We start from the raw sequence: 11,203 nt of genomic DNA, 5'->3' as shown, positions 1-11,203 counted from the left end.
GTTAAGAACACTGACTGTTCTTGCAGAAGACCCGGGTTCAATTCCCAGCATCCACATGGCAGCTATGAGCTGTCCTTAACTCCAGTTCCAGGGGAATCCAAAGCCCTCTTCTGACCCCCATGTCACTGCACAACATGGGTGCACTCACATATATGCAGACAATACACTCATACATAAAAATTAAAAAAAAAAGATTTCATAAGACTGCTGTTCCAACTCTAATGCCACCATTTTTAAAAAATTGTGTGTGTGTGAGTGTGTGTGTGTGTGTGTGTGTGTGTGTGAGTGATGAGACTGCAGATGCTTGCAGAAGCCAGAGGCACTGCATCCCTCAGGAGCTGGAGTCAACCTGAGCTGAGCAACCTGAGATGGCTGTGAGCCAGCTGACCTGGGAGCTGGGAATTGAACTTGGATCCTCTGGAAGAGCAGTATGTACTCTTTTCTTTGTTTTCTTTTGTCTTTTTGAGACAGGGTCTCCCTGTAGTCCCAGCTGACCTGAACTCACTATGTAGACCAGGCTGGCCTCGAACTCACAAGGATCCACCTGCGCCTGCCTCCCAAATGCTGGAACTAAAGTTGTGTACCACCACGCCCAGCCTGCAGTATGTACTCTTAATCACTGAGTCATCTCTCCAGTTTCCAAATGGCAGTCATTTTTAACAGCTGCTAATATTCACTGATCACTTATTATAGTGTGGGCACAAGTGCTTACCATTCATTTTCTTCAATAAACTGCCAAACTGTTCATAGCTATTTTCATTAACAGTCTCTTACAAATGAGAGAAGTGATACAGAAATTAAGTAGCTTTCTTCCATTCATATAAAACCCGGTTGTACATTCGAGCATCTGAATGCAGACGTGTTGTAATCACGTGTGCCTAGCAGCCACTGCATCTCAAACCCCTAGAAGCCTTTTCAGAGCACCTCGTACTAACACTGAGCAACTGGGGTGTCACCAACCTTGTTTTCACATTTATCTACATAGTGTGTGTGTGTGTGTGTGTGTGTGTGTGTGTGTGTGTGTGTGCGTGCGCACCCGCGCACGCACCACAGCACACATGTGGAAGTCAGAAGACAACTTGCTGGAGTCGGTTCTCTCCTTACACCAAGTAGGTAGGAGAACTCAGGTCCTTAGGCTTGATGGCCTTTCATCTACTCAGCCTTTGCCAGGGCCCTCACCAGCCACTTTTTTTTTTTTTTTTTTTTTTTTGAAGCAGGGTCTCCCTGTAGCCCCAGCTGTCCTGGAACTCACTATATAGACCAGGCTGGCCTTGAACTCACAGAGATCCGCCTGCCTCTGCCTCCCAAGTGCTGGGACTACAGGCGTGAGCTACCACGCCCGGCTTCTCACCAGAAACTTTTAAAAAGCTCAGAAGCCAGGCGCCATGCACTCAGGAGGCAGAAGCGGAGCTCTGTGAGTTCAAGGCCAGCCTGGTCATACTAGTGAGTTCCAGGACAGCTGGAGCTACAGGGAGACCTTGTCTTCAAAAAGACCAAAAAAAAAAAGGCTCAGAAGGTAAACAGGGCCTGGTGGCATAGGCACGCCTTTAATTGCAGCACTCGGGGAGGCAGAAACAGGTGGGTCTCTGTGAATTCAAGGCCAACCTGGCCTACACAGTGAGTAGACCACTATGTAGTATATACACTGTCTCAAAAGTTAAAAAACAAAAATTCCTCCCAACATTAATTTAAACCATTATCTTATATTAAAATATAGTTAATTTCAATAATACTAATAGAAGGCAAAACTACTAAAATATTGCAAGATAAAACATATGACTGCAAAGAACTGTGAGTATGATGCTGCTTTTTCTAGATTTCCTTTCACTAAAGTTATAAAAATCACTCCCCTCTGCGGGGAAAAGTTTAATGTGGAGCCCACATCTGTAGCTTCAGCTCTCTGGGAAGTTGAGGCAAAATCACTGGAGCCCAAGAGTTGAAGCTAGTCTACACAGCAAGACTCTGTAAAGTACTTTAAGGTGAATTCCATGAAACTGCCACTCAAATAGGACAAAAAAAGGCTGATTGTTGGGAATTCCTAAGATTAAACCCAAATACCATGCTCAGTCTTCAAAGGTCAGTATAGTGTGTGAGTGGCTAGTATCTTTGCATAACATTGCTCAACCAAAAGTAATCATGTAAAAACACTGCTGATTACTGGCAGAAAAGGGAACCAGCAGAAAGCCAAGGTTGCAGGGCCAGGGTTTTGTAAAGTAAAGCCTTCCAGAGTCCAAAAGCAGGTAACTGATTATCACCAAGGTTCATTTTCCATCTGAAAGGGAGTTAAGGTCTATGTAGACGAGGTAAGTCAAGCATCTCCAACAATCAGACATATATAGGCCATCCCTGAAGTCCTGGTTTAAAGTCCAATATAATTTTCTATTCAGAACTTAGAGATCTATTTTGGTAGAGAAACATGTTGAAATTTACTGGAGGTGGGGTGGGGAGAACATTGCTATCTTTTCAGTCATTTTGATTTCTTAAAATCGTTTTGAAAAAGGGAGAAAAACTGGCATCAAAGAGAACACCAGACACAAGGTAAGACAGGTTTACTGGACTGGTTGTTCATTGGGGGGGGGTGTTTGTTCTCAGAGTACAAAAAAGTAATTCAGGCAGGGCATGGTGGCGCACGCCTTTAATCCCAGCACTCGGGAGGCAGAGGCAGGCGGATCTTTGTGAGTTCAAGGCCAGCCTGGTCTACATAGTGAGTTCCAGGCCAGCTGGGGCTACAGGGAGACCCTGTCTCAAAAAAAAAAAATAAATAAATAATGAAAAAAAATCTGAGAGATTGTACTAAAAAAATCTCTAGAGATTGAGCGCCAATGTAAACTGTGAACTTTTGGTGATGAAGATGTGTCACTGTGGGTTCATGGACTGTAATCCTGTTCCGGTCTGGAGTGGATTGTTGCGGTGTGGGGGCAGTGGGTGTATGAGGTAGCTCTGTACCCTCAGCTCAGTATTGTCATCAGTCTGAAAGCATTTTTAAAAGGTCTGTTTTGGGGGCTAGAGAGATAGCTCAGTGGTTAAGAGCACTGACTGCTCTTGCAGAGGACCCAGGTGTGGTTTCCAGTACCCAAATGGTGGCTAGCAACTGTTTGTAACTCCAGTTCCAGGGAATCTGATGCTCTCTTCTGGCCTCCTTGAGTATACATGTGGTACACATACATATATGCAGGCAAAATATTCATTCAGATAAAATAAACATAAATATATAAAAACTCTATTTTTTTAAGGTTGGGCATGGTGACACACATCTTTAATCCCAGCACTCAGGAGACAGAGAGGCAGGTAGATACCTGTGAGTTTGAGGCCAGCCTGGTCTACATACTGAGTTCCAGGACAGCTGGGGCTACAAAGCGACCCTATCTCAAAAAAGACACACACACACACACACACACACACACACACACACACACACACACCAAAAAAAAGTAATTCAGTAAATGAAACTAAGTGCAGAATTAATCAAGTGCCTCAAGTTTTGCACTACGATTCACACTTACCTTTCAATTACTTTTCTTTGACTCTCACTCCTCAAAGATACCACAACAGCTTCAACTCAGCCTCTAGCTTTTAGTTTCTCTGGTTTTATTAAGGCCAAAGACTAACTCTCAAGAGCATATATAAATCTTTATAGCTAAGCTCTTCAACAGACCGATCATCCTCCAAAGCAGCCATAATTAGCTTTCATATGGAAAGAAGCTGAATCTCTGCTCTGACCTCAGATTCCATTTGTGATTAGGGCTTTGCAAAATTGCAGGCCACAAAATAGGAGCTCTCAAGTTACAGAGTGTTAGTTCATGCTTGAGATGTTGCTCAACGGAGGCCCACCCCACGAAAAGAAATGAGATGCTTTCATTCCTGACTGTACGTATGTTGAAGCATGGTCTTAAAGGTGGTTTGCTGAAACCTTATCCACTATATTTATTTTTTACTGGAGTTTAGGGTAAAATAGACACTGAAACAAGCCATTCATACTTTAAACTTTAACAGTTATGGCTTGACGACTGAGTCTTGCCTATTTATTCCGTGTCTGAACATGACATATGTCTTTTTTTTAATGTTTTTTGTCTTTTTATTTTATGTGTATGAGTGTACTGCCTGCATGTATGTGAGTGCACCCGTGTCATGCAATGCCTCGGAGGTCAGAAGAGGGCTTCGGATTCCCCTGGAACTGGAGTTAAGGACGGTTCAGAGCAGCCATGTGGGTGCTGGAAATCGAACCCAGGGAACGTGACATATCTCTTTACACAACAAACTTCTTTAAAATTTGGCTAAAAAGGGACTGGAGAGATGACTCAGTGGTTAAGAGCACTTGCTGCTCTTACAGAGGACCTGGGTTCGATTCCCAGCACCCACATGGCGGCTACAAACCGTCCTTAACTCCAGTTCCAGGGGAATCCGAAGCCCTCTTCTGACCTCCGGGGCATTGCATGACACGGGTGCACTCACATACATGCAGGCAATACACCCATACACATAAAGTAAAAATAATAAATAAAATTTTAAAAATTTGGCTAAATAAAAAAAAATTGTTGCAGCTGGGCAGTGGTACACACCTGTAATTCCAATACTCAGGATCAAAAGTTGAAAACTTGGGCATTCAAGGCCAGCCTGGTCTACACAATGAGTCCCTGATGACTCTTCTGTATGAATTTAGTCTTAAATTCTCTGTAACAACTCTAAATATAAATTACCATTAGTTAATACTTTAAAATGTTAACTACATAATACTGGATTTTGCTTGAATGGCTCAAAAATACCTGTATATTAAATCTCAATATTATTCCTTCCAAAAAAAATTTTTAGAGGAGCCAATATTGAGATTTTAGAAAAGCAAATAGTTTTTTTTTTTTTTTTTTTTTTTCTTTTTTGAGACAGGGTCTCCCTGTAGCCCCAGCTGTCCTGGAACTATGTAGACCAGGCTGGCCTTGAACTCAGAGATCCGCCTGCCTCTGCCTCCTGAGTGCTGGGATTCAAGGCTGGCTCCACCACACCCTGATTTAAAGATATTTTTAAAAGCTGAGAAATAGGGCTGTGAGAACAGGACCAAAGTAGACAGATACCATTACTTGGGAAAGTGTGGCAGGACTGACAAGCCGAGACAGGAATTCTTGCTGAGTTTCCAAAATAACTTGATCCTTGAATTTGCTGCTTGCACGTGTCCCTTAGAACTCCCTCATATCACTATTACTCTCGCTTTCTTTTTCTTTTTTTTTTAAATTTATTACTTTTATGTGTATGCGTGTATTGCCTGCATGTACGTAAGTGCACCCGTGTCATTGTACTCCTGGTTTTTTTCTTTCTTTTTTTTTCTTTCTTTTTTTTTTTTTTTTTGGTCTTTTTGAGACAGGGTCTCTCTGTAGCCCCAGCTGTCCTGGAACTCATTATGTAGACCAGGCTGGCCTTGAACTCACAGAGATCTGCCTGCCTCTGCCTCCCGAGTGCTGGGATTAAAGGCCCACGCCACCATACCCGGCACTCCTGGTTTCTTAAAGGATCTTTTCCTCCTTCCCCATTTCTGGCTCTCACTCTAATCAACATCCACAGACTCACCCTTATCTGTACTATGGTACCACATCTCAGCTCTTCCTCATGGCTCCACATTCTACACTTGATTTGGTCCAAAAGCTGAGACATCATGATGGTCCCAGCACAAGTTACATGAACTACCCAGCATGGGACGTGGACATCACTTGGAGCCACACCTGGAGCCACACCCTCCTGAGGGCTTTCCTCCACAGACATTGCTTCTCACTCCCTGCCAGATGTCCAGTGAGGCTCTTCACTTTGCAAGGAAAGCTCCTTGGAATAATTCCATATTCCTACACCTCCTGGCAGCTACTGTCACGGCCCACCCATGTAATAGAGTAAACATACTGTCTACTGCATGCAACTCCCATGTTGATGTGGGAAGCACTCTGTCATCAGGACCCACATAAACCAGACCCCCAAAGACCTGTACCCCAATTCTGGGGGGAGGCGTCAGAAACAGGAGGAGGATGGGGCTTACTCCTCCACTCCAGGTTCAGAGAGAGCCCCTGAGTCAAAGAGCACGGAGGAGAGTGGAGAGTGATAGAGCAGGGCCCCATGCCCTCTGGCCTATGCATATACTCACACACATGTGTACATGCATGTCCCAACCATGGTATTTTGAATCCCGTATTTTCTGTGACTAAAGTCTGATAGTCATACAAGTAACTAACAAGTAAAAGTGATATATTCTAGGCTCCATAAAGAGTGAAGAAGCTCAAGGCACAATTGACATCTCTTGTTTCTACAGTCTTCAGTCTTTGCCTGTCCTGCAGCTATCTGCTAAAAAAAAAACAAAAAAACAAAAAAAACTGCATTCTAAGGCACGAAGAAATTCACCTACGATATTCTCCAATTGTCACCTTTTTTAAAAATGTTAAACTCTGTCTCCCTTCTTCTCAGCCTAGGCTGCTGTGGATCTTGCTATACACCTGGCCGTTACTCATTAAAAAACAAAAGTGAACAGTTCCCAAACAAGGCAAATTTCCAGGTTTACCTAAAATCTCATTCTCATGGTTCCTAAAATGTTTGGGACAGAAATCAAGGCAACCCTCGCTGTATCCTCTAAAATCCAGCGCTAAGGACCGCCTCCTTCATCTTTCAGACTTCGGAACTGCACAGCACACTTTTTACTTTCTCAAACTTAATGTCACCTCTAGGCTGTAAGTTCCTGGCTGACCTCGGGCCTCGGGCCACCGGACTTCTGACTTGACAGTTCAAATGACCTGGACATAGGTGCCCATGATGGTCAACAGGCACCATGAAGACACATTACGATTAACAAGCACCAGAAAGCGCTTCACGGAGTTTTAACGACGGACAACCACTGGGGACGACGGCCGCCGTCTGGCTGGCTCGCACGAAGGTCCAGTAGGTGAATAAGTGATAAGAATGAGCTTCTCCAACTCAGCAAAAGTCCCGCAGAGCTTTCCTTCCGGGAACCCGGCAGCACCGGCCACCGAGGTGGCGCCGCCCTGCAGACCGCGGGTCCCGCCCTGGCCGCGACCTCCTGCCCTCCCCGCCCGGGCTGTCCACCGACCTGCGCTGCTCCGGGAAGGCCGGGCGTGGTCTCTCCCCGCGGCCCCGGCTGCACAGACCCTCGGCTCGCGTCGATCCCCACGTGACGGCTCGCTCGGAAGGCACACCCGGCTCCCGCGGCGACGGCAGGGCGAGGGCGGGGCGTGGAGCGGCCGGGAGCTGTGGTGGAGCCCGGCACCACCCGCACTCAGTCCGGCCGGCCGCCCGCCGAGCCATCGAGCGCACACTGGGGCAGGCATGACTATTTCACCGCCGAGACAGAGATGGAAGCGCCGGCGTGTGAGTCACGTTGGACAGTGGTCTTGCCGGCCGGAGGATTCCTGCCGCAACTACTTTTGTCTGTTTCCATCCCCAGCCAGAATCCGCGGTTTGGCCTAGGGGCGTCGGAGGCGAAGATGCACTGACGCCCGGAACGATTCTGTGAGGGCCGCGCTAGGTGTGGACGGCGGAGCTGCCCGGAAGGGACCCGGGGAGCCGTAAAGGAGGGACGCAGGTAGGATGAGCTGGCCGCTTACCTGCGTTTTCCCCACTAGACTCAGGACTCTGCGCGAACTTCTTAGTTTTTATTTTGAAACAAGCAAAGAAGTTGCACACGTGACCCTGGAACCTGCTGAGACTTGACGCGCTGACTCCGCGCCGCAGGGCTGGGCACATCTACAGTCACCGTAGCTGTGCACTGCGTCCTGCTGGTGACCAGAATCCGGAAAACCTCGACATTTACACCCTTGGCACGTTTGAAGGTGACTCGCCAACCGTCTTTTGTTCTTTGGCTTTCTTTAGAACAGTCTTCATTTTGACTCTGTCAGATATTTAGGCATGATTAGATTTAGACTAGGTAGCTTTGAGGACTCTCAACATCCTATTGGTTTTCTTTTTTGATTGCCTCTGATTGAATTCCATAAGCTTTCTTTTTAAAATATTTGTAATGTGTATATTTTAGGGGAGTGTCTCAAGCTCTTATTTGAAGATATTTGTAAATAACCTTGTTTCTCATCAAACTTAGAATTCATATTTTTATGTCAGTATGGAGTCAGACTTGCCTACTTCATTAAATAGGTAATATTTTTCTGTCGTTTACTTATTTTTATATTTATTTATGCATATGGGTATGCCTGCGTGTGTGTATGTGCATCATGTGAGTGCAGGTGCCTGCAGAGCCCAGGAGAGACAATTAGATTCCCTGAAACTAGAGTTACAGGTTGTTGTCCGCTGCCTGATGTGGGTGCTGGGAACTGAACCTGGGTCCTCTGCAAGAGCAGCAAGTGCAGTTAACCACTGAGCTATGTCTGCCGCCCATAACCACTGAGCTATGTCTGCCGCCCGCCGCTATGTCTGCCGCCCGCCATCATTTCCTCTGATGATCAGATTCCCATTTGCTCGGTAGATGCTTCATTCGTCTGTGTCTGTTTTGAGTTCTCCAACAATCTATTGATGAATGTTTCAAAATACAGACGTTGTAGAGACTTTTACGTACTATCCATCATCCAGATTCAACATTATCTCCCATTCTTCGAGCACACCCTAACTTTTTGGCAATATAAGATGTCCCGGGCTCATCCAACCACAGGCTGGATGTAGCAGTTTCTTAAGGAGCCCTGGTTCTTTGTAAGGCAAAATTGTATGTATCAACACTAGGTTTACTTGGTGCTGAGTGTTACTGCCCAAGCTGCCTCAGTGGATGCAGCTAGGAAATATTTGCACATTCCAACTCAATGTAACACATCTGTATACACACACCATGCACATGCTTACAGGCATAGTTCTTTTTCTCACTGTATATATTGAAAAAAACGTGTTCACAGTAATACCTCCGGTCCAGCATGGTTCATTCCAGATCTGCCCTTCCACATTTCTTATTCTACAAGAGACTACAGAATAATCTGGCTCCTGATATCCTTGAGATGTCTGCTTATTTGAACACACACACACACACACACACACACACACACACACACACAGCTGTCCTATAGCACATGCTGCCCTTCTACATGGAACTTCAGGGTCCTCTTCTTGATTGTACTGCTCAGGAGATTAAGAAGAGTTTCTTTAAAAGGCATTCTTAAACCAGGCATGGTGGTGCATGCCTTTAATCCCAGCACTCAGGAGGCAGAGGGAGGCAGATCTCTGTGAGTTCAAGGCCAGCCTGGTCTCCATAGCAAATCCAGGCCAGCTAGGGCTACAGGGAGACCCTGTCTCAAAAAGACCAAAAAAAAAAGTTTGTGGATGTAATGTTGCTAGCACTTAGTCACATGAGCCTGACCATAAGAGAATTTTTATTTTTATCATTAACACATTGAGGTGGGGGGAATGCCATAATTTCCTACATGTGGGTAAGCGTAATTGGCAAGGGGTGGAGAGCACTTCAAAACGGTTCTGTGGTCAGCCATGATTCTTCTTTGCCTTACACCTGCTGTGATGGTTAGTTTTGTCAGCCTGACACAATACAGAATCACTGGGAAGACAGTCTCAAGGAGGGATTGTCTGGATCAGGTGGGCCTATGGGCTTGTCTGTGAGGATAGTCTTGATTATATAAATTGCTGTGGGAAGACCTAGCCCATTATGGGCAGCACCATTCCCTGGGGTTGGGTCCTGGACTGCATAGAGCGGGGAAAGGGATTTGAGTACCAGGCACGCATGCATTCATTTTCTCTCTGCTTTCGACTGCGAATATGAATCGCTGCTTCGTGTTCCTGCTGGGTGGAGATCCTGATGCTTTGACTCCCCACAGTGATAAACTGTAACCTGGAGCTGTGAGCTAAAATAAACCTTCTCCCTAAGTTATTTCCTGTCAAGGTATTTATCACAGCAACAGAAAGGAGACTGAAACACCTGGCTTCATATCTCAGGGTCAGAACCATGCTTCTGATTAGGAAGACCAGGGAGAGTGACCAGAAAACCAATGCAATGACGCTGTTAGCTGGGGGGGCGGGGGGGGGGACACCAGAGAGCTCCTCTGCTTTAATACAGTTGGGAAGGGGTGTTGGGGGGCAGTGACCCTGAAAGGGTGAACAGCAAGACTGGAAGTTCCATCAGAGAGAATGACCTGGCAAGCCTTGTACTTGCAGTGGCCACAGAGAGCAGTTTGGGTAATGGGAACCACAGCAGACGCAGGGGAAGGGAGATGACTGCGGGGAATCAGGAGAGTAGAACTGAGAGGAATTAGAAGAACGTCCTTCCTCTGCTTGTTGGTTTTTCCCTGCCTCAAAGTCCCTGATGGGAACCACAGGAAGCACCGTCGTGTGCCAAATTAGTCACAAAGTTCACCTGTCAAGGTGAAGGCACAAAATTTAATAACATTAGCAGCTCAGTTCTAAACATAGGCCAAAACCCAAGAAATAGAACAGACAGCGCCTGATCTAGACCTGAGGAGGGCTGTGTTAAATGTCACCCAGATCCAACGCTTCTGCTTCAAGCTCTGTGGGCAAGCTGCTTATTTACCTACAGAAGGTACCTTAAGATAAGTTCTTAGTAGCAGGTAACATGTCCCAAAGGACTTATTTACCAATTAAGGATTTATATGAATGTGAACTGATGATAGATGATTATCTACTTAAAAATCAAATATGAAGCCAGGCGTGGTGGCACGCGCCTTTAATTCCAGCACTCGGGAGGCAGAGGCAGGCCAATCTCTGTGAGTTCAAGGCCAGCCTGGTCCACATAGTTCCAGGACAGCTCGGGCTACAGGGAAACCCTGTCTCAAAAAAAGACCAAAAAAAAATGTTGAAATGACACACAAATAATATTAAGGCTCAAATAATCTGTAGTAAGAATTTAGGACTGCTTTTCTGACTCATGTAGTTGAACTTAGCAAAAGGCCAAAAGTCTTCATGGAGGATAAACTGTATCATCAACGGGGAAAAAGTATTTAAGCTTGTGTTGGGACTGGAGAGGTGGCTCAGCAGCTAAGAGTACTTGCTGTTCTTCCACAGGAGACCTGAGTTTGGTTCCCAACACACATGTCAGATGGCTCATAACTGCCTGTAACTCCAGCTCCAGGGTGATCTGCTGCCCTCTTCTGGTCTTCATGTGAACCTGTACACATGTAGCATGTGTGTGCCTGTGCACGCACACACACACAAACAATAATTTTAAAATTTTTTATTTATTTTTACTTTATGTGTATGAGTGTTT

General features: G+C 45.7%; 1 protein-coding gene across 1 annotated transcript in view; it reads right to left on the bottom strand.

Moving 5' to 3' along the window:
- Positions 1 to 7,810, bottom strand: part of LOC103731458 (HEAT repeat-containing protein 5A) — a gene marked incomplete at its 3' end in the record, with an annotated part of 19,831 nt that extends 12,021 nt beyond the window's left edge. Inside the window, 1 exon segment of the mRNA XM_008829805.2 lies at positions 7,073 to 7,810.
- Positions 7,811 to 11,203: the final 3,393 nt, after the last annotated feature.

The sequence above is a fragment of the Nannospalax galili genome, unplaced genomic scaffold (genome assembly GCF_000622305.1).
Source record: "Nannospalax galili isolate Female #2095 unplaced genomic scaffold, S.galili_v1.0 scaffold3894, whole genome shotgun sequence".
Lineage (NCBI taxonomy): Eukaryota > Metazoa > Chordata > Mammalia > Rodentia > Spalacidae > Nannospalax > Nannospalax galili.
The sequence above is the reverse complement of the archived record's forward strand: the minus strand, read 5'-3'. Positions and strand labels throughout refer to the sequence as shown.